This window comes from Cupressus sempervirens, chromosome 4 (assembly GCF_028749045.1).
Source record: "Cupressus sempervirens isolate cs-2001-9-10 chromosome 4, ASM2874904v1, whole genome shotgun sequence".
Classification (NCBI taxonomy): domain Eukaryota; kingdom Viridiplantae; phylum Streptophyta; class Pinopsida; order Cupressales; family Cupressaceae; genus Cupressus; species Cupressus sempervirens.
Window position 1 is genome coordinate 262,378,304 of NC_143121.1, and position 21,568 is coordinate 262,399,871.

The 21,568-nt window shown below is 35.6% G+C and overlaps 2 pseudogenes; both read left to right on the forward strand.

Moving 5' to 3' along the window:
• The first annotated feature begins 2,397 nt into the window (after nt 1–2,397).
• LOC149561009 (ABC transporter C family member 3 pseudogene) lies at nt 2,398–4,662 on the forward strand (annotated as a pseudogene).
• A 9,983-nt stretch (nt 4,663–14,645) lies between these two features.
• LOC149561010 (polyadenylate-binding protein 2-like) lies at nt 14,646–17,326 on the forward strand (annotated as a pseudogene).
• The last annotated feature ends 4,242 nt before the right edge of the window (nt 17,327–21,568 follow it).

A 21,568-nucleotide genomic window follows, 5' to 3' on the forward strand; every position in this document is an offset into this window, starting at 1 on the left:
AGTATTACCTTTAATGATTTCTACACTTCTATGGGTTCATATGCAACATGAGTGCCTACTAGGATGGTTTCCATAAAATCAACGTTAAGCCTCTCCTTCAACAACACTATTACTTTCTTTGGAATGCATGTGGCATCTACACCATTATATCTAATGCACTATCAGCAAGAAGTTGCACAAGGCCAGATAAAACAAGTCTGTTGATTTAACTTTGGTGTTTAATATCCTTTTCTACAATCAGATTCAATGAAGTGTAAATTATATTGTTTTATGCAAGTGAAAACAATTATCACATAAAGAAGATTCGTTGAACTATAAATGTGGTGTTTCACAGTAACATTTATTTCACTGCTTGTTCTTTAGTTCTGATGGTCATTCTTGGTTCTGCACTATTACCATATGAATCATTAAGTGGTAACTCCTTATAATGTCTCTTCAGTTCGTTTGGCTGAATTCTCTTTCCTCTTACAGGGGTTATTAAGAGTGGCATGTGATCTTTGTCACATTCGTCCATCCCCATGTCTTCGGTATACATCCTAATTATTTAATTTCTTGATATGAGTACCATGATAGCTTTTCCATTCTCTAAATCCCCTTCATTTTTCCCTTATCAAAATGAGTGTTTCTACTCATAGAAGAAATACTTTCTAACAATAAAGGTTTTTATGCTGGTTAGATATGTGGAAGAATCCTGAAATCCTTTATTCAACATACCACAACAAGAAGGGAGTAACTGGGTGCTTCATTAAGCATGGGATGCCAAAGGCATTGCCCTGTGTTGGATATGCACCTAATGAGGACCTGTACAAGCATGACGCTATGATGTGGAGATTAACAAACTTCTTAGAAGAGTAGAAATGTACATCTCCTGTACCCAAGGTTTGAATCTCAATAAACATCAGATTCAAATCAGGTAACAATGTATTCCATTTGAAAGAATCATCGTGTATTCTCTTCTACAATTAGATTCCTCTCCATTTATATTCATCATGTATTCTCTTTTGTAATTAGATTTATCTTCATTTATACATGATCATGAATTCTATTGTATATATATTGTTTATATTTTGACAGACCCTCGGAGACAATCTTAGTTGAATTCTCCATAAAATATAGTGCGGATGATTTAAAATTTATCGCTACCAAAACTTATTACTAGGTTCCTAGATCCTAAGGAGTTATGTTGGGGAGAAAACTCGTATTATACCTATCAACTTTTACTGCTTGTAAGCCACTCTTAGGCTCAGTGCTGGGGTACACTAATCAACTATTTGCAAGCATCCTGGAAGACTGCTATATAGTTTTATATAAGTGTTCATTGGCTGAGTTCTTTCTATATGATTTCATTTATTGTATCATTGCTTGAGTATTGTCCTTATCCAACACATTGATCCATCAAAGTGGGAGACATCAAATTTCTTGTTCATTGAGATTTCCACATTTGTCTGCCTCCTCTATTGACCACAACATTTTCACACTTGCCCACCTCCTTTGTTGCACATTAACTTTTCCATTCTCGTTTACTTTTCCACATTTGTCTCACTGAGTATTTAGAATTTTTGTACAGTCCTCCCAATTTTCCAATTCTTTTATCTCCCAGCATCAGCCTGACACTTTGAATTTTGAGAGGTTTATAATTTCTTTGGACAATCTGCATTCATCTGTTAAAATAGGTGGACGCCCTTTTTTGTTTATTTGTCTGCAACCAATGTCTCCCTAATTCTCAGTAAATATATGATAATTTCAAGCCAACATAGAAAAGCTCAAGTCAAAGAATAGAGAAGCCCATGCCAACAATACCAGCATCAACATGGGAGCAGCTCGTCCCAGTTGTTGGTCAACAATTGATTTTATTGTTGACACAGTGTCTTTGGTATTATTGCGTATCTTGTTCATCTTTTTGTCGATCAACCAGGAGTCAAAGTTAGGATCTCTCATTTGTTAGTCAAGTACTGTAACACTGAGATACCAGAACTTTTGGAGATGAGGAAATCTTTGGTTTGGATCTAGTTTTTTAGCATCCCCTTGACTCTATGCTGAGACCCTGGAATTCTAGATTGGTTAGGTTCTGCTGACTTGGGATCGACAGGGTCTTAACATATAAGATTTGAATTTAGGACATTCTTGTAGGAAGGATGTTTTCCGCCCAATTATTGATCTTCTTGACATCTTTGATTTATTTTTCAATTTATATTACTGCTAATTATAGATTTTTCCCCTCTTCCAGAGATGTTCTTCTTCTCAATTTATAAATCAAATTTTAAGAACTTGAAAAAATGTATATTTTCTTGATGTCTTATATCCATATTTATGGTGATTAAATTCAATATATATGATTTTTATGTAAATTCACCACATCAACAATTCTGTGAGAAAGTTTCTATGTTTTATGCACTGATGGAGTTCATTTGGGCAAAGCAACTGTCGAGACTAGGCAAAGATAAGCAGCTGGAAAACTCGTAGATAGCATCTTAGGATCTTACATGTGGCATGTGCTTGCAATTGTGCTTCACCTGGTCATTTTTATTAGTCTTCTTGTTCCTTTTTCTTAGAGAATATGTAGATTTTGCACACTATGACTAGAGTCCTCTATTTTGAAACCTACTTCTTCCCAGAAGTTGCAATATGGGATTTACCCATAGTTGTGTGTGTCTATTAGTGCTGTATTGCATACTTGTAATATGGAACCCTTTAAATTGGTGGCTAAGGGAAAGACCTAAAGATATTGGAGCCAAAGGAGAGTATGTTTTTCAAGCCATAGCTTGGGCCATAATTTCAGTCTATGCACATTATTCTCTTAACAAAGAAAGTAAAAAGAAGTTCCCACTTCTACTTCGGATGTGGTGGATGTTGTTGTTGATTGTTTATGTATATTTTTTGATCCTCGATATTCATGAGATAAGGGATCAAAATCACATTACCCCCAGTATTATGGTTGAAATTGTGGCTTTCTTCCTTTCAGCCTTCTTTTGTTATACAGGCTTTTGTGGTAGAATTGGTAAGAGCTCCTTAACTCAAAGCATTGAAGAACCTCTCTTGAACGATATTCCAGAAAATTCTAAAAAGCATAAGCCAAAAGTCACTCCTTATGCAACAACAAGCTTTCTTAGCAGGATGTCATTTTCTTGGATCAAACCTCTGCTTGATCTTGGCCATAAGAAGGCCTTGGACATAGATGATGTACCCCAATTTGTAGATGTTCACAAGGCTGAGACACCGAATGCAGTGGCTCATCGTTAGAAAAAATGTTATTTCTCATTATTATGAATGATGTACTCTTTACAGGATTGCTAGTGTTGATAAGTTCTTGTTCATCATATGTTGGTCCTTACTTTATAGATAAATTTGTTCAGTGTCTTGCTAAGAGAGAACCTTTTGCTAGTGAAGGCATTATTCTATCTTTTGTATTTCTTCTTGCAAAGCTTGTGGAATATTTGTTGCAATGCCGTTTGACCTTCAAAATAGTTCACATATGCATATATATTAGTGTAGCACTGACATCGTCTTTATACAAGAAAGTGTGATTCTTTCCAGTCTGTCAAGACAAAAGAATACAAGTGGAGAGATAATCAGTTAGAGTATGGATGCTCAACGTATTGAAGAGTTTAGTTGGTATGTTCATGACATTTGGGCTGCACCTTTGCAATTTCTTCTGGAAATGGTTATTCTATATCAGAACTTGGGCTTCGCCTCTCTTGCAGGAATGACAGCCACAGTGTTAATCATGATGGAAAATTATCCACTAGTAGAATGCAAGAAAATTATAATTAAAATATCATGGAAGAAATAGACAATAAGGTGAAGGCTACATCAGAGACACTAATAAATATGAGAATCTTAAAATTGCAACCATGGGAGTCCAGATTTCTGCTGAAACCTGAAACAATAAGGGGAGAAGAATGTCGCTGGTTGAAAAAGAATTTTTTGCATTCTCTCGGACAACATTTATTTTTTGGGCAGCACCTACCATTATGTCTGTTGTCACTTTTGGTATGTGCATAATAATAGCTGTGCCTTTAACAACGGGCAGAATTCTCTCTACACTTGCAATGTTTAGAATTCTCAAGGAACCCATAAACAACCTTCATGATTTAATATCTATGATCGCTCAAAGAAAATTTTCCCTAGATCATGTAGCTAATTTTTTGAAATAGGAAGAGTTGCAACAAGATGCACTAAAAAAAGTCTCTAAATATTCAACTAACTTATTAATTGAGATCGAAGAAGGGGTATTTTCTTGGGATCCATGAGCAGCTACTCCAACTATAAGAGGTTTAGATGTCCATATAAAAGAGGCATGAGGATTGCAATTTGTGGAACTGTTGGTTCAGGAAAATCAAGCTTCTTATCCTACATGCTAGGGGAAATACCCAAAATGTCAAGTGTTTTAAAGATAAGTGGCACCAAAGCATATGTTAGTCAGGCTCCATGGATACAAAGCAGAAAAATTAGAGAAAATATTCTCTTTGGGAAGGAATGGGAGAAAACGAGGTATGAGAGTGTACTACAGGCTTGTGCATTTAAAAAAGATTTTGAATTGTTCCCTTATGGGGACCAAACAAAATTTGGAGAAAGAGGAATAATCTAAGTGGAGGGTAAAAACAAACAATACATCTTGCCTATCCTTTATACCAAGATAAAAAGATATATGTTTTCAAATGACCAGCAACTAATGTTAGCTCAATGTTTATTTATGTCTCAAGTCTCTGGATGGGAAAAGTGTGTTTTCCTGTGGTGCCAAGAAATCTAAACTGCCTCCTCAACAAATAATGATGAGCATCACTAATATTCCTCATGGGATCATATCCATTATTGGATCTTCTCCTCCTGGACCAAGGTCACATTCTTCTTCTATTCATGGTTTGTTTCACTCATTGATTTTTTTTGTAGGTCACATATCCTCAACATTGTTCCTTTAATTACATATTGCCAATGTCATTCTCCTGTTTGTAAACACTACTTAGTTCCAATTCTTCATTTATCGGTTATAAATCTTAGTGATGGTATATACATATTTATAGTCTTCTTTCCTTTTGTGGTCAACTTCAAGTTTGCACCTTGCACAATAGATATCATTTACATTGGAATGCTACTCCATTAAACATTATTAGAAACTCCATGTAATTTTGTTTTGTTCTTAGCTTACTTGACATCATATTGCTAGATATTGATCATTAGCTATCCTTGATACCATATTTGACTTTATCCATGTGTGATCTTATATTACACTAATTTTGTCTCTTCCAAATATTTAACAAAATTGATGTGAAAAGGATGAGAATATCACAATTAGAGTTTCAAATTAGGAACATGACACAACATATTCACTTTAAGCAGTTTTGCAACATTTTTGACTCCTGATTCTTGTCATTTCACAATGGCACCTTTGTTCAACAATAGGCTATTCTTGAAGCTTCCTTCACCCTGCCTTCTATAAACTTGAATCAGGGCTCCTCTCTCACCCAACTCCCACCCCCTATGCAAATTCCAACATTTTTCCAATTTTAAGAAAAATGTACTTCTATCTCAACAATTCCTTTTGGGAAAAATCATCATTGAACTTTTGTGTGTAGTAGACAAGCCTTTGATAAGGCATTAGGTTGTTTGAGTTCAAGCCCACGCATCTATCTTTCCACAAAGAGGTATTTTCACCTTATTTGAAGTAGTAGGCTCAGTTTGAGATGTAGTCCAACCCACCAAAACTTAACTTTTACCTACATTTGTTTATTTTGCACCTTCAATATAAAGAAAGCTTGTTTAACCCACATTTCAATTTTTTTGGTTCTTGCAACCCTCCTCGCCAATTAAGCATCAATTTTAAGGCCCTTCTATTTTTAAACATATCTTGATCATATGGAGTCACTTTTTGGATTTTCAGTTCAAAAGAAAGTCGATTCAGAAATCTTCATCATATTGAAAGATTTATTCATAGATTCTTTTCAAATAAGCTTCTCAAAGCAGATCTTTGGACACCTCAGTGTTTCCTAACCAGCAAGTCCCCAAGAGTTTGAGGTTGCTATTTTTCTAAGGAAATAAATTTTCTTACACCTTCATTATAACAAGCTAAATCAGAAATATTGTGTTTTTTTGTATTTTATAAATTGTTAGACATTGCAATAAAACTTCTACGGGTAAATTGTAACTTTGAGAAAACAAAAATTTGTATGCTTCAAATTGCAGTGTTGCATGCCAAATAGAAATTTGGGTGGTTGTAAGTTACACAATCTAGAACAATGGGAAGTATCACTCTCTTTTTATCAATTGTTTCTTGTTAGTAACTCTTTTAGTGCTTTGATTATTATTATTCCTAAGAACTTTATTTATGATTCTCATTCCCTCTTAAGCAACTCACTACAGATTTTGTTTGCACAAGTCAGTTGTAAACTCTTGTAAAGTTGGAAGTTCTAATGGTTGTTGAGTCCTTATAACTATCACACATGAAAGGCATGTGCGATAGACTTGCTGCAGAGCAACATGCAAGATAAAATGACTCTTCAAACATGGACAAAATTAGCAAATGTAAAATAGAAAACACAATTATTGAATCAGTGATGAAGAACAGTCCTCAATAGGCATTATTTATTGAAATGGTTTGAAATTTCATATTAGAAATTGGACACTTTGAAATAGGAATGTTACAAGGAGATAAATGTAATCAAGACTCTTCAATTGAAGAATGAATTAACTTCCTAATATCATTGGAATCCCCAACCATTAGAAAAGTTTGTACAGGGCTCAAGTTTCTGATCTCAATTAAAAGATCATGGATCTGAAAAGAATGATAGAACAAATATATAATGATTTTATCTATGTTTGTCCATAACTCACTCCAAATGCCTAGGGCTATTTACTTCAACTATCGACAATTGAGATATTTTGTAAATACCTAGTAAAGGAGAAAGAAAAACTCATCCAAATTGAGGCAATATCATCCAAACTCTCAAAAACCTGGTTATGATAGAATAAAGATTCAAAAAGACTTTTAATATGGTAATGATGCAAATGCACCATCATTTTCTAATTCTGCAACTCAAAATCAAAAGAAAAAGAGACTTTTGAGCTACTTTGCAATAAGGATGGACATCTTGTGTGGCAGCTTTAAAGGAGACCATGCTTTGGCCTTGACATTAACTATGATTCGAGAGCAACTTTTCTATTATTTTGTATTTGAACTAACCTTGCAATTTGAGGCAGATTTAGTCCTTCCTGTAGGTGCAACAAAATAAACTATTTTCATCGCCCAAATGTATCTTTGGAATTTATTGTTTATGAGTTTCTATTCCATTTTTATCTCCGACAACATCTTCACATCGTATTAATCAGATTCATTATTCTTGTGTATGATTGGCAGCTGCTGTCAGTACTGGCTGCAACAATATCAGCTTAACATGGGTGGTCTCTAATATTAGACATGGTGCTACTTAAGAATTCCAACCTATAGATTGTAACTTGTCAATGTCAACAGCCAGAATGCCTATATTGTTTTAATGGTTAAGACTTCTTCAAGATAATGTAATACATAGAATTTGTGTTGCTCTTGCCACAAAAATTGTCTACATGATCACTGTGTTGTATTCTGCATTAGTAAGGATGATTGTTGAGCCAAAAAAAAACTTAGTGTGGTTTGTATTAGTAAGGATGATTGTTGAGCCAAAAAAAACTTAGTGTGGTTTGTATTAGTAAGGATGATTGTTTATCCATAAAGAAACCTTACTCTTTATAGAGGATACAGTTTATAATTAACTGGCAAAGCAATGAGAAATAAAGTTTGCCTTGGAGCTTATGTGAGAACTTGGAGAAAGTTTTTAATACACAACTGTGTATTATGTGTGAAGAAATATGTTACCAACCCTAAAAATTAATTTCACAACCCTAAATAATGCTCGGCAAAAACTATTGCCGAGTCCCAGATTTACTCGGCAGCTTAATAAACCGAGTGGCAAGAGAGTGCTGAGTGAGCTTGATAAATGAAGAACAACTCGGCACCAATGGATGCCGAGTGAGCTCGGTAGTGTGGATGCTAAGTAAACTCAGTAGCCACATGAGGGTGGAGCTCGGTAGAAGAAGGTACTGAGTGAACTCGGTAGCCATAGGAGGAAATGACTTCCACCAAAGACAATACTGAGTGACAGAACTATAACGTGAAATTTTCCACCATTAAAACCAGAGACCCAAAACTTGAAACTTCCAAACAAACTTCTCAAATGCAATGAATAAAAGAAGAACAATGTATTCTAGTATGCCTCCTTGTTTTCTATTCAACTTTGATTAAACCATTACAAAATTTGGGAGCATTCAGCTTCAACGAGAAAACCCTAAAATAACCCTAAAACTTTAAAACTTCAAACTTCAAAAACTTTAAACTTGCAACTCTAATGGCTACATAAAATAATGCCTAGAGCAATCACTGCTTCAATAGGACGAACTCAACAAACAATAAACTTACAGAATAATCAGAAAAGAAATACGTGCATTTGCAGGCATGAAATGAACTTCCTTTTGTCTCTACACTCTGCCGACTGGATCTACTGATCACTTCTCTCCTCTCTGCAACTTCTAATCTTCTCTGCTCTACTAAACTTCAACTTCTTCTGCTGCTACTGGTCGAATGGAACAAAACATTCCTTTTTGTCTTTGCCAAAAAAAATGTCCCCTCTTTTCAGAATTTCAAAAAACTCACCTACCGCATTCATGTTTTCTGTCTGTTGTACAGGTCATTAGGGATGGTAGTTGGGCATTTGGCTCTAGGGAAAAATGTCAACTACAATTAATATTCCAACACTCCCCCTTTGTCCTGAGCCAAACAAACAAGGATCACTACTAATCCACATCAACTACACCAAGACACTCTCTTAGGTGTACAAAACTTCCAATGCCTAATGGCTTTGTGAAAATGTCTGCTAGTTGCTGCTCAGGCTAACGAAATTTTATTTTGATATCTCCATTCTCCACCAACTCTGTGATGAAGTGATATCTGATTTCAACGTGCTTACTTCTACCATGGAAGACTGGATTCTTGGAAAATGCAATTGAAGAGATGTTGTCACAATAAATTATGGTTCCATCATCTTACCTTTCATTCAAATCTTTAAAGATCCTTCTTAACCAAATAGCTTGACATGCTGCTACATTTGTTGCTATGTATTCAGTCTCTGATGTAGATTGAGCAACAACAGGTTGCTTCTTAGATGCCCATGAAATTGCACCCAATCCCATGTGAAACATGTATCCGGAAGTGCTCTTCCTATCATCTACACTTCCATCCCAATCACTATCTGTATAACCTACCAACTTGAATTCATTTGTTGTAGTTTACAAAATTCCAAATCCCTTGGTACCATTCACATACCTTAGGATCCTCTTTCCTGCTTGCCAATGGGAATCGTTTGGTGTTTTCATAAATCTGAAAATCAAACTTACTACATGCATCAAGTCTGGCCGAGTTGTAGTCAAATACATTACACTTCCAACCATACTCTTGTATAGTGTTGGATCCACTCTCTTGCTAGAGTCTTCCTTGCTCAACTTTAGACCTATTGCTATTGGTGTTGGGGCTACCTTATTGTTCTGCATTTTAAATCTTTCCAAGATTTGCCTTGCATATTTTTCTTGAGAGATGAAGATGCCATGATGCATCTATTTTACTTCTATGCCTAGAAAGTACTTGAAGAGACTAAGGTCTTTCATCTTAAATTCATTTTTCATCACCTCTTTGAACTCACCAATTAGAGTCTTGTCATTACCAGTAAAAATTAAATCATCTACATACAAGACAACAATCAACACATTACCATTTGCTACCTTGATGTAGAGAATAGGCTCACCATTGCTTTTGCTAAAGTCGTTGCTCATCAAATATGAGTCAATCCTACTGTACCATGCCCATGGAGCTTGCTTGAGCTCATAAAGAGCTCTCTTCAATTTATACACCTTGTGTTCTTCACCTGTATTTTCATAACCAAGTGGCTACTGCACATAGACTTCTTCCTTGAATACACCATTCAAGAAAGCAGACTTCACATCCATTTGAAATACCTCCCATTTGTGCTGAGTTGTAATTGCTATGACAACATGCACGGTTTCCATTCTTACAACTAGGGCATATGTCTCATCATAATCTCTGCCATATTTCTGTTTGTAGCTCTTGACTACCAGCCTTGCCTTATGCCTATCAATCTTTTCTTTAGCATTGCATTTGGTCTTGTAGACCCATTTCACTCCAATCACTTGCTTCTTGGGAGGAAAATTAGTTAGCTCCCATGTCTCATTCTTTTCTATAGCATCTATCTCCTCATCCATAGCCTTACACCATTTCTTGTCCTTAATAGCTTCTGCAAAATATATTGGATCACTATAAGAAAATAATGCAAAATTAACACTCTCATAATAATCTTCATACCTTTCATCTTGGTATATCTCCCTAAGACTCTTGGTCTTTCTTAGTAACAAGGAGGAGAGTGTGGGATCAGAATCTTCACTATTGATTGGCACTGACACTTGATCATGCCTAGAGGAGGTCGACAATGACTGAGGCTACTTTCATTTTCTTCTATTTGCTCCTTCTTCTTGTTGTTCATTAGCTTCCTCTTCACTCATCATAATTGGCACTTTACTAGAAGTGCTCGGTGACTCGTCAATTTGTCCATACCATGACTGATTTTAAAGAAATTCCACATCTCTTGAGAGAATCATCTTTTTGTTCAATGGGTCATACAATCTATATGCCTTTGATTCTGAGCTATACCCTCTGAAGATGCACTTCACACCTTTGTCATCCAATTTTTTTCTTTTCTCTTTAGGCACATGTGCATATGCAACACATCCAAACACCCTTAGGTGTTCAACTATCCATCTTCCTTGTGACCATGCTTCCATTGGAATTCTATCACGGACTGCCTTTATAGGACACCTATTAATTAGGTAAACTATTGTTGCCACAACCTCTCCCCAAAATTCAGTTGTGAGACCTTTCTCTTTCATCATGCTCCTTGCCATTTCAACAATGGTCTTATTCTTTCTTTTAGTCACTCCATTATGCTTTGGTGTATAGCTGGCTATGAGCTCTTTCTTTATGCCATGTTTCCTACAAAAATTTATAAAAGAATTGGAGGTATACTCCCCTCCTCTATCTGATCTTAGGACCTTGATATAGTATATGCATTCTCTTTCAGCCTGAGCTTTAAACTCAAGAAACTTATCAAATGCTTCAGATTTAGACTTCAAAAAATAAACTCATGTTCTATGACTAAAATCATCAATAAATGTCATGAAATAAGTACTCCCCCCAATGGAAGTAACTTGCATAGGACTGACTAGGTTAGTATGCACTAACTCTAATGGATATCTAGCCCTCCTAGAATTTTTCAGAATTAAAGGGAAGCCTATGTTGCTTACCCCAAATACAAGCCTCACACTTGTCACATGAATTTCCTATTTGTGGCAAACCTTCTACCATTCTTTTATTTGACAACAAATGTAAACCAGCATAGATAAGATGACCATACCTGAGGTGCCATAGCTGTGAAGGGTCTTCAATCACATTTCTTAGAGCTGATTGTGTGTGAGCTACAACACAAACTTGAGATAGGAAACATGTTTCTATTCTCAAGGGAAACATTATGTTCTTTGTCATTTGAACTGCTGCAAGTAAGTTCTTGCTCCCATCCTTTTCATGAATGACACACGTGTCATTCTCCATCAGCACTTTGTATCCATTTTGAATGAGCTGACCAATGCTCATCAAATTGTGCTTCATACTAGGGTCAAAATACACATTTTGTATTTCTTTCTTCTCACCTTGCTTGGTGTGGACCATAATAGATCCTTTGCTCACTACTGGTAGGGTTCCATTGTTACCCATTTTAATCTCAAATTTGAAACTCTTGTCAATGAATGAAAACAAGGTTTCGTTACCACTCATGTGGTTGCTACATCCACTATCGAGGTACCAAACCTTAGGGCTTCCTTCTTCACCAAAATTACACATGATGAAGGCAGTGACATTGTTTCCACTTCCCATGTTCACATCAACCATATTTGCTTGTCCTGATTGATCATTTTTCTTCTTCCAGCATTCACTTGCATAATGTCCATATTTATGACAATAATAGCATTCTACATTACTCCTATTTGAGTTGTAATTTTTCTTACCTCCTCTTGAAGTATTTTGTGAGCTACTTGCTCCATCTACTCTTCCTGAGCTTTTTGCTGCAACATTTTTTTGTCCTCCATTACCTCGGTCTCTGCCTCTAGAGTTTCTGCCTGAGCCATTTCTTCCTCTCCCCCTCCCTCTTAGATTTGACTGAGCCTTGAATGCTTTCTCTTGGGAAGAAGAAGATGCAGATATGTTGATCCTATGCTCATGGGTTTGAAGAGTACCCATCAACTCATCCATTGTCAAAATAGTGAGGTCTTTTACCTCTTTTATGGTCATGACCAAATTGTCATATTTATCAGGTAAACTCCTCAATATCTTTTCCACTGTCCTCTGCTCTTGATAGTCTTCTCCATTTGACTTTAGTTGCTTAATTACATTGGAGGTCCTTGAACTGAAATCTATAATTAATTCATTTTCTTTCATCTGAAGGTTCTCAAACTCCCTTCTTATATTCTATAGCTTTACTATACGAACTTTATCAATCCCCTTGAAGTTCATCTCAAGGATATCCTGTGCTTCCTTTGCATAATTTTCTGCTGCAATTTTGGGAAAAATTGTCTCTATCATTGCTACTTCAATAAGACTTAATGCCTTAGCATCCTTCCTCCTTGACTCTTTCAAATGAGTCTTTTGTGCATTTGTGAGAGCATCATACTGAGTTGGGTCTGTCACATCATTGAACCCATTAACTACAAACTCACAAAAATCATTTGCAACCATAATGGTTTTCATCTTCTTTACTCATGTATCATAATTTTGTCCATTGAAGGGTGGTGGCTGCTACCATATCTTTCCTACATCTCCTACCATGTTAAATATCCCAGAAAAATTTTCCTTTACTCACTTTGGATGTGGAGCCTCAAAGCTTTGATACCATGTGAAGAAATATATTACCAACCCTAAATATTAATTTCACAACCCTAAATAATGCTCGAAAAAAACTATTGCCGAGTGCCAGATTTACTCAGTGACTTAATAAACTGAGTGGCAAGAGAGTGCCGAGTGAGCTCGATAAATGAAGAGCAACCTGACACCAATGGATGCTGAGTGAGTTTGGTAGTGTGGATATCGAGTGAACTCGGTAGCCACAGGAGGGTGTAGCTTGGTAGAAGAAGATACTGAGTGAACTCATTAGCCACAGGAGGAAATGACTTCTACCAAAGACAATACTGAGTGACAAAACTATAACGTGAACTTTTCCACCATTAAAATTAGAGAGCCAAAACTTGAAACTTCCAAACAAACTTCTCAAATGCAATGAATAGAAGAAGAAAAATGTATTCTAGTATGCCTCCTTTTTTTCTATTCAACTTTGATTAAACCATTACAAAATCTGGGAGCATTTGACTTCAACTAGAAAACCCTACAACTTTAAAACTTTAAACTTGTAGCTATAATGGTTGCATACAATAATGTCTGGAGCAATCACAACTTCAACAGGACGAACTCAACAAACAATAAACTTACAGAATTATCAGAGAAGAAATACGTGCATTTGCAGGCACGAAATGAACTTTCTTTTATCTCTACACTCTGACAACTGGATCTACTGATCACTTCTCTTCTCTCTACAACTTCTAATCTTCTCTACTCTGCTAAACTTCAACTTCTTCTACTTCTACTGGTCGAATGGAATAGAACATTTCTTTATGTCTTTGCCAAAAAAAATTCTCCCTCTTTTCTGAATTTCAAAAAACTCACCTACCACATTCATGTTTTTTGTCTGTTGTGCAGGTCATCAAGGATGGTAGGTGGGCATTTGGCTCCGAGGGAAAATGTTAATTGCAATTAATATTCCAACATTATAAAGGTTAAATACTATGAGGAGGTAGTGTTTTTATTATTGCAGGGAGCATGTTAATCAATTATATTACATTTGATTAGTCATTTGTTATTTGAACACATCATCAAAATAATTTTGACATTAGTTGTTTCATAGGTTGAACATACAACATAAAGTATTAAATATTTTAGATGTAATTTGTGTAGACCCTTGAAGCTTTGCAAGATATCTGTTGTGATAGGCCTTAGTCATATTTTAGTGGGAATTGCATAAAAGTTCTAAAATTTCTATTTCTTTGCCTCTATTCTACACTTGTTGTCTTTAAACAGGTTGATTTACATATAGAAAACATTAATATCCTCTATAAGAAATACTAGCCTTTTTTGAGACTCAGGTTCATTATCAACTTGGATAGATGGTGTAGCCCTTACATTTGTTGGATTGTCATTAACAATTGAAGGGAATGACAATCTTTCCTCCAGGTCAACTTTGCCATTACCAATTAAGACATTGGTTACTGCTTTGGACACATCCTCACTAGTGTGCACTTTAATATCATTGAAGACATCCTCATATTCTAATATAGTTGACAGTTCCTTATAAGACTTGCCATTATAGAACTAGAATTTCCCTTTTGTTTTTTATTAGGTAAAACAGGTTTTATAGGGATCCTGAAACTGAAAGTTTAATAGCAAAAAGAGTGAGATGAAACAGACTAAACAAACAAAAATTGCCACAAAAGGCCGGAGGAAAAGAAGGCCAGAGACAGAAAAGAAAAGCCAGGTGAATAGGCTAGTGGCCATTCGTGTCCATGGCCTACAGGGTTTCTGTAGAATTTCCCTTTTGTTTCACTATAAGAAAAGTCTAATTTTGCCCCAACCTTTGGATATAGGTACATGGTTCCAAGCTTAGTATGATCATGGCCTTTAGAAATGTCGATACGCTGTTGTATCGACTTGAACAAATTCATTTCATCTTTGCCACCAGAAGCCTCACTACAAGGAGATTGTATATTCTTTGCTTCATTTTTCTTATTACTATTGGCTATGCTCACAACTGTTGACTTATGATCTTATTCAATAGTATGTGCAAAGTGATTTTTCAAATCAGTTAGACTTAAGTGATCATGGAGTATAAATTTAAATTAACTTGTGATATTGCTATTAAGTTTTAATTCTATAGTTTGTGTTAAACATCTATGACTCTGAGAAATGGTTCACAAAACTCATGAGCCCATCTCTCATGAGAATATCATGAAAGGTAAATTCTTGTGCACCGCTACTTATGAATCAGAGTTAAATCGCAATAATAACATTTTGACTTGCTCTCAAAAATATCTCCTACATCTCTTTGTATATATAAAGAATATTTTATAGATCCTTAACCAAAGCTTATTTATGTATCTATTACTAAATGTTTATTATTGTAATTGACAACACAATTTCCATAGCATATTTAATCACTTGTTTTTGCATGTTATTGATTTCCAAAAATTGGTAACAAAGTTCCTTTCCTTGAGAACACTTAAATGTATTGACATTTGTAGTTCAATTGTGATTTATGATATGTTAAATAGAATCAAGTATTTTTTGCATTTGGAGGTAGCCGTGCTCTAGAGATTCTGAATTATTTTGGTGTTAATGGTAAGCCAATGAGAATAATGTTTTTCCATCGTGATCCAAGCATTCAAAAGAGTATATCTATAAACATATTTAACAATGTGAATATGTTACATCAAAAGTTTAACCTAGACTGCAAATTTGTATTTATTTTTATTGCTATGACATAATAATTGAAGATTTGTGTGTTAATCTAAACATTATATTTTTGCAAAATCTCGATAAAATTATAGATAATAGAGGATTTTTTGATACATTGTCTATTTTTGGGGCCATTCTTTCTTGCAAAGTGGCTACAAATAACAATTGCTACTCCAAAGGTTATGGTTTTATCCAATCTAAGAAAGAAGAGGTAGTACAAAGTGCCATTGAAAAATTGAATGGCTTGTTGCTTAATGGAAAGTAGGTCTATGTTGGCTTGTTTGTGAGATGACAAGAAAGAGAGTGCTCAATGGTAATTCCAAGTTTAGCAATGTTTTTTGTGAAAAGCTTGTCTGACATGACTAGATATGAAGACTTACAAAATGTTTTTAGTAAATTTGGTCCCATCACTAGTGCAATTGTTATGACGGATGTGGATGGAAAATCCAAAGGATTTGAATTTGTTAATTTTGAAAGTGCAGATGATGCAGCTAATGTTGTTGACATTTTAAATGGAATTTTTTTAATGATGATAAGGACTAATATGTTGGAAGGGCATGTAAAAAGGATGAAAGGGAGGTAGAATTAAAAACCAAGTTTGAACAAGAGAGGAAGGCAAAAATGGAAAAATTCCAAGGTGCTAATTTTTGTCTGAAAAATCTAGATGATTCCATTGATGATGAAAAACTAAGAGAATTATTTTCTAGAATTTGACACCATAACATCTTGCAAGGTATGTCTTCTCATGATGATGATGTTGCTAAGGTTCTACTCATTTCATTATTTTCTTGTGGATTACATTGTCATTAAATTCAACTCCTATAGCTTCTCATGGAAAAACATTCTACTTATTTGTATTTAATTTCTTAACATTATGCCACTAATCTTAGGTTACGAGGGACTCCCAAGGTTAGAGAACAAGATATGAGTTTGTGGCTTTTTCTTCTCTAGAAGAAGCCATGCATTCTATAAGATGTTATTTATTATCATGTTAGATATTTTGTTTGAATTCATAGTATTTAACTAGATTTTCCTATTTTCTATCCACTGGAGCATGGCATGGTTTTGAATGTGATGTATTTGTCATGAATTGTAGGTTGCTAAGATAAGTAGAAAGATGGTTGGAAGAAAAACTCCTTATCTTGCATTGGCTCCATGAAAACTAGAGAGAAGAGTGAGACTACATGCATGTAGAGTTCTTTCTAGTAGGAAATTAAAGGTGCCCATATTGATTTTCTAGATGCATAGAAGATTCAAATGCTTTCAAACAATGTAAATGCTTGATCTCTGCCATGCCAGGCTCAATTTTCTCAAATGAGAGCTCCTATTGGAGTTACTCCTACAATACCAACTAGTTTATCACCATATCATCCTAGTGCTCCAAGGCTTGCTCCATTGCAACTTTTCTACGATCAGGGTCCTCATGGCCCCTCCACATGTTAGTACATAGGATGGGTAGTACTTTAATTTTTATTCATAGGGAGTTACTTTGGCTACATTATCCTTGGAATGGTACAAATGCAAAAATTTATGCCGCCATTTCAATTATAGAGGTAGAGCCAACAAGGACAAAGAATGGGTGGAAGGAGGAGTAGTGCACAAAAAATTCAGCAACAACAACAATAACAGGTACTTGGTACATTTTTGTTTCCCAGACTTGATAAACTATTAATAAATCATGCTACTTTATTTTCTAATCATGTGGGGAATGCAACATGGACAACTTAGAATAGTCTCAAGACTTAGAAGCTTTACCTGAGAACCTAAACTTTGTCAGAACTCATTGCCATCCATCCTTTACTAGTTTAGCTTGTACTATTGCAAATTCACCATCTTCTGAAGCAAGGCCAATACATCTTGAGCCCATCATCAGCATGGAAATTGATCTACTACACTACTAGATCGTTACCTGGCTGGCTTGGTGATTATTTCAAATATTTGGACAATGTTTCACAAGAACTCTACTTTTGGGATTAAATGACATAGTTTGAGATTTTTATCCTTATCCAGCTTGAGATTATTTTTTGTTGCATACTTTATAGAGCCTGATACTTTGTTTTGTGAATGATCTCAACTTATTTTGAGGAAGTTGGTGCACTAAGAAAATTGTTGTTTTGCATTATTTAATGTTGTATAAATAGTCTCACTATATTTTAGTGTTACATTTAAGTTTTTAGAAATTGTTATTTTTGTACACTAAGAATATTATTCAATTTCATTAGTTATTGTGGTGTAAATATTCTAATTGTATTATTAGTGTTAATGTCTATATTTGTAGAAATTGTTAGAGGTGGCTAACTGCAAAAATGAGGCACAAGAAAACATTTGTGTATTGATAGGTACATGGATGGTATGGATTATGAAGAGTTCAATGTGTGCTTTGTCTAGCTCATCTATTTGTGACTTGTGGCTTTTCATCTATTAGTGGAGTGTCATGTCAATGGCTAGTGTAGAGTGTCATTAAGGCAATGACATTGTATCTAGTATAGAGTGTCTATTTTTGGATAATACACTTGAAGCAATCTTCTAGTCACTACATGCACTTCTACATTGTTAGGAACAAGTTTGACACCATTTTTAAATTTAAAATTCATCACCCTAGTTCCCTTTTCTTTGGCTAATTTAAGCTTGACAAGCTGGAATAATTTTTTTGAAATAAAAGGAGCCTTTAAACAATTAGCTTGATTAGATGTTTTCTTGTTGCCCCCATTTTAAGAAATACAAGTCCATAGCCTTTTTGGGCATCATATTGAGAATAAAATGAAAATAATAATAATTTATTATGTATTCTTTAAAGGGTGTTAGCTCTATGGAAGAGTACCTTCTTTACAAGCAAGAGGATGGTGGTTGGATTCCATCATGCTCTATTATGACCAAGTACACTACCAAATATGTGACTAAATATGCTATTGAATATGCTACTAAATATTCTATTAAATATGCTACTAAATACACTATGATTTATATGTGACTAAATATGCTATTGAATATGGTACTAAACATGTGATCAAATGTACTATTAAATATGCTACTAAATACACTACCAAATATGTGAGTAACATGATTTTTTAAAGCCATTTTAGCTTGAACCCTTTTCTTGGCACATGGTTATTTTGGGTGATTCCCCTAGGATCCCTAAAAAATTTACCCAAATTTGGCATACCTTTAGGATGGAGATTTTGTTCACTCTGTGGAAAGATAGAAATGTGTAAGAATTTGCCTAAGGGAAAAATTCACCCAGGAACTAAGAACTCAAACACAAGGACACAATAGACCAAGAGAGAGAGAGTATGATTAGAATAACAATGTATTCAATGACTGTTCCTCTATAAGTACACTAGGAGTGCCTAAATATAAAGGCCTCAAGAGAGCTTCTAGAATGCATAGAAGTTAGCACCATGATGTGTCATACAACCAAGCACATGTCCACTAGATATGAATTATCCTCCATTAAGCACGAAAGTAAGTGCAGTAATGAGAGGATAAGCCTACAAGGGTGGGACACACAAAATAGTGTTGTAGACACCATGTGCTTAAATAGAGTTGCATACTCCTGTATTGTCAACATGACAACCCAAATGGTGTGCAAACTCCTAAGTGTCTCACAAATAAAAATAATAAAATAATGCAAAATAATTAATAAATACATTAAAGTGTAAATAGTAAAGTACATATTTACACCAACACCCCCCCTTAAGTGTAACTTAGGGGAATGCCCTTAAGCTTACGAACTAGTATGAAGATGCATAATGGGTCTCGGCTACTAGGCCGTATTAGGTACCCATGTACATAATGAAGATGCAAATCTCCCATAAAGAAGGGAAAGAGGGAAAACCTCATGGGAAAAACCCTCCCCCAAAAAGAGAGATAAAGATGGATGCATTGATGGATGGAGTAATCAAGACCCCCCCATTATGACATACATCCAGTATATACATAAGAGAATGAAAAAAGGAAGAGAGACAGAATAGGCTCCCCCCCCCCCCCCCCAAAAAAAAGAAGAAGAAGAATGCCAACAAGTGAAAGCTGCTCTAATGAAGAAGATGGTCCAAGAATGCAGAATAGTGTTCCTCCTCTTAGGAAGAAACAATGGCAAAGGTACACTGCTGAAGATGTGTGCTAGCCCTAAAACTTGCTCAAGTATCCCTATAATGATGCTAAAGTTCACCCCTTCCAATTGTGCTGAAAAGAATGAATGCAGATCTGGCAAGGATGTCTATTGAACCTGTTCCACTAAACCATTTGTCTCCTCATCTGACAAAGAGACCTCCACTAATTTTTGTTCATAAGGATCCACAATCACGCCAACCTATAAAGATTTATCATGTAGAGAATGGACATGAGGGTCAGAGTGAGCCCTCGCAATAACTGTAGAAGAATCATCATCAATGAGAAGATGTAAGTCTTCAAGTCTGTCTCCCAAGTCAAGTGAAGTTGGAGCTGGAAGATTAGATGTACCATGCTGAGATGGACCTTTCACTGTGGCAATATAAGCACATGGATTGGATTGATGTGACCTCTCACTACAACTGTCGATAGAACCCCATGTGTCTGAACCTATTGAAGCACTATCACTAGTGTCACTATCAGTTTCCACTATGTATGATGTGCGGAGAGGAGTAGAGGGCAAGCTTGGAGAACTTTCCTCAAAGTGAACATCCTTCTCCACAAAAATCTCATGTGTCTCTGGATCCATCAATCTATAAGCCTTTGCATTGTCTTCATAACCAATAAAATTACAAGGCCTAGATGTTGGTGCCTTGCAACTCTTGGAAGATAGGTTTTCCCAAGCTGGACAACCGAAGACTCTAAGGTGACTCACAACCAATTTTCTGCCGCACCATGCCTCAAAAGGAGTCTTGCCATCTAAGGTTGGATGAAAACATCTGTTAAGTATGTGAGTAGCACTGCTAATGGCTTCAACTTCAAGTGTAGGATCAAGAGACTTGGCCTTAATCATGCAACTTGCCATGGTCTTGAGAGTCCTAATCCTCATAGCTGCAACATCTATCTGTGCGAACTAAATGTTGGTGGTTCTGAAGATCAATCCCCTCAATTCTGCAAAAGTTGTTAAGTCTTTTGTCCACATATCTATTCTCATTGTCCACCCTTAATACTTTGAGGGCTTTCCTTGGCTTGTGTTCAACATGATTCTTTAAGTCTTGAAGCTTATGAACTACTTCATTCTTATGATGAAGGAAGAAGACCCAAGTGAATCTTAAAAAGTCATCAACAAATGTGAGTATGTAGCAGCCTTGGCTAACTGAAGTTACTGCAAAGGGTCCTGCTAATACCATGTGAACTAGTTGAAGAACAAATGGAGCTTGAGAAGACTTCCCTTTATCATACTTCTCCTTGAGATTCATATCCACTGAACAAGATGAACACTCTCCCTTAGAAAAGTTTATATTAGGTAGACCTTTGACCATGTGTATTGAGAAAAGTTGTTGAAGAGAGTGGAAGTCAAGGTGACCAAACCGCTCATGCCATAAGTTGTTTTGAGTAGTAGAGTGAGTTAACAAGGCTTGAGAAGGACTCTTAGGCATAAAGTGGGAGAAGGAATAAAGCCTCCTATCATCATTGAATTTCCCTACTGCTACCAATGAATCATCTTTAAGACTTCGCACCATCACTAAATCTGGAAGGAACTCAACCTTATGACCATCTCCAAGGTGAGTGATTTGGTAAACTAAAAGGAGATTAGAGCTTAGATTTGGAATGTAGAGAACATCTTTGAATTCCCCATCTTCCATTTCTACATGTCCTTTCTCTTCAACTTCCATTTTAGTATCATCTCCTACGAAGATGTGTGGTACCTTTGACTGCTTCAATGAAGAAAAGTCTTGCTTTGAAGAACCCATGTGGTAA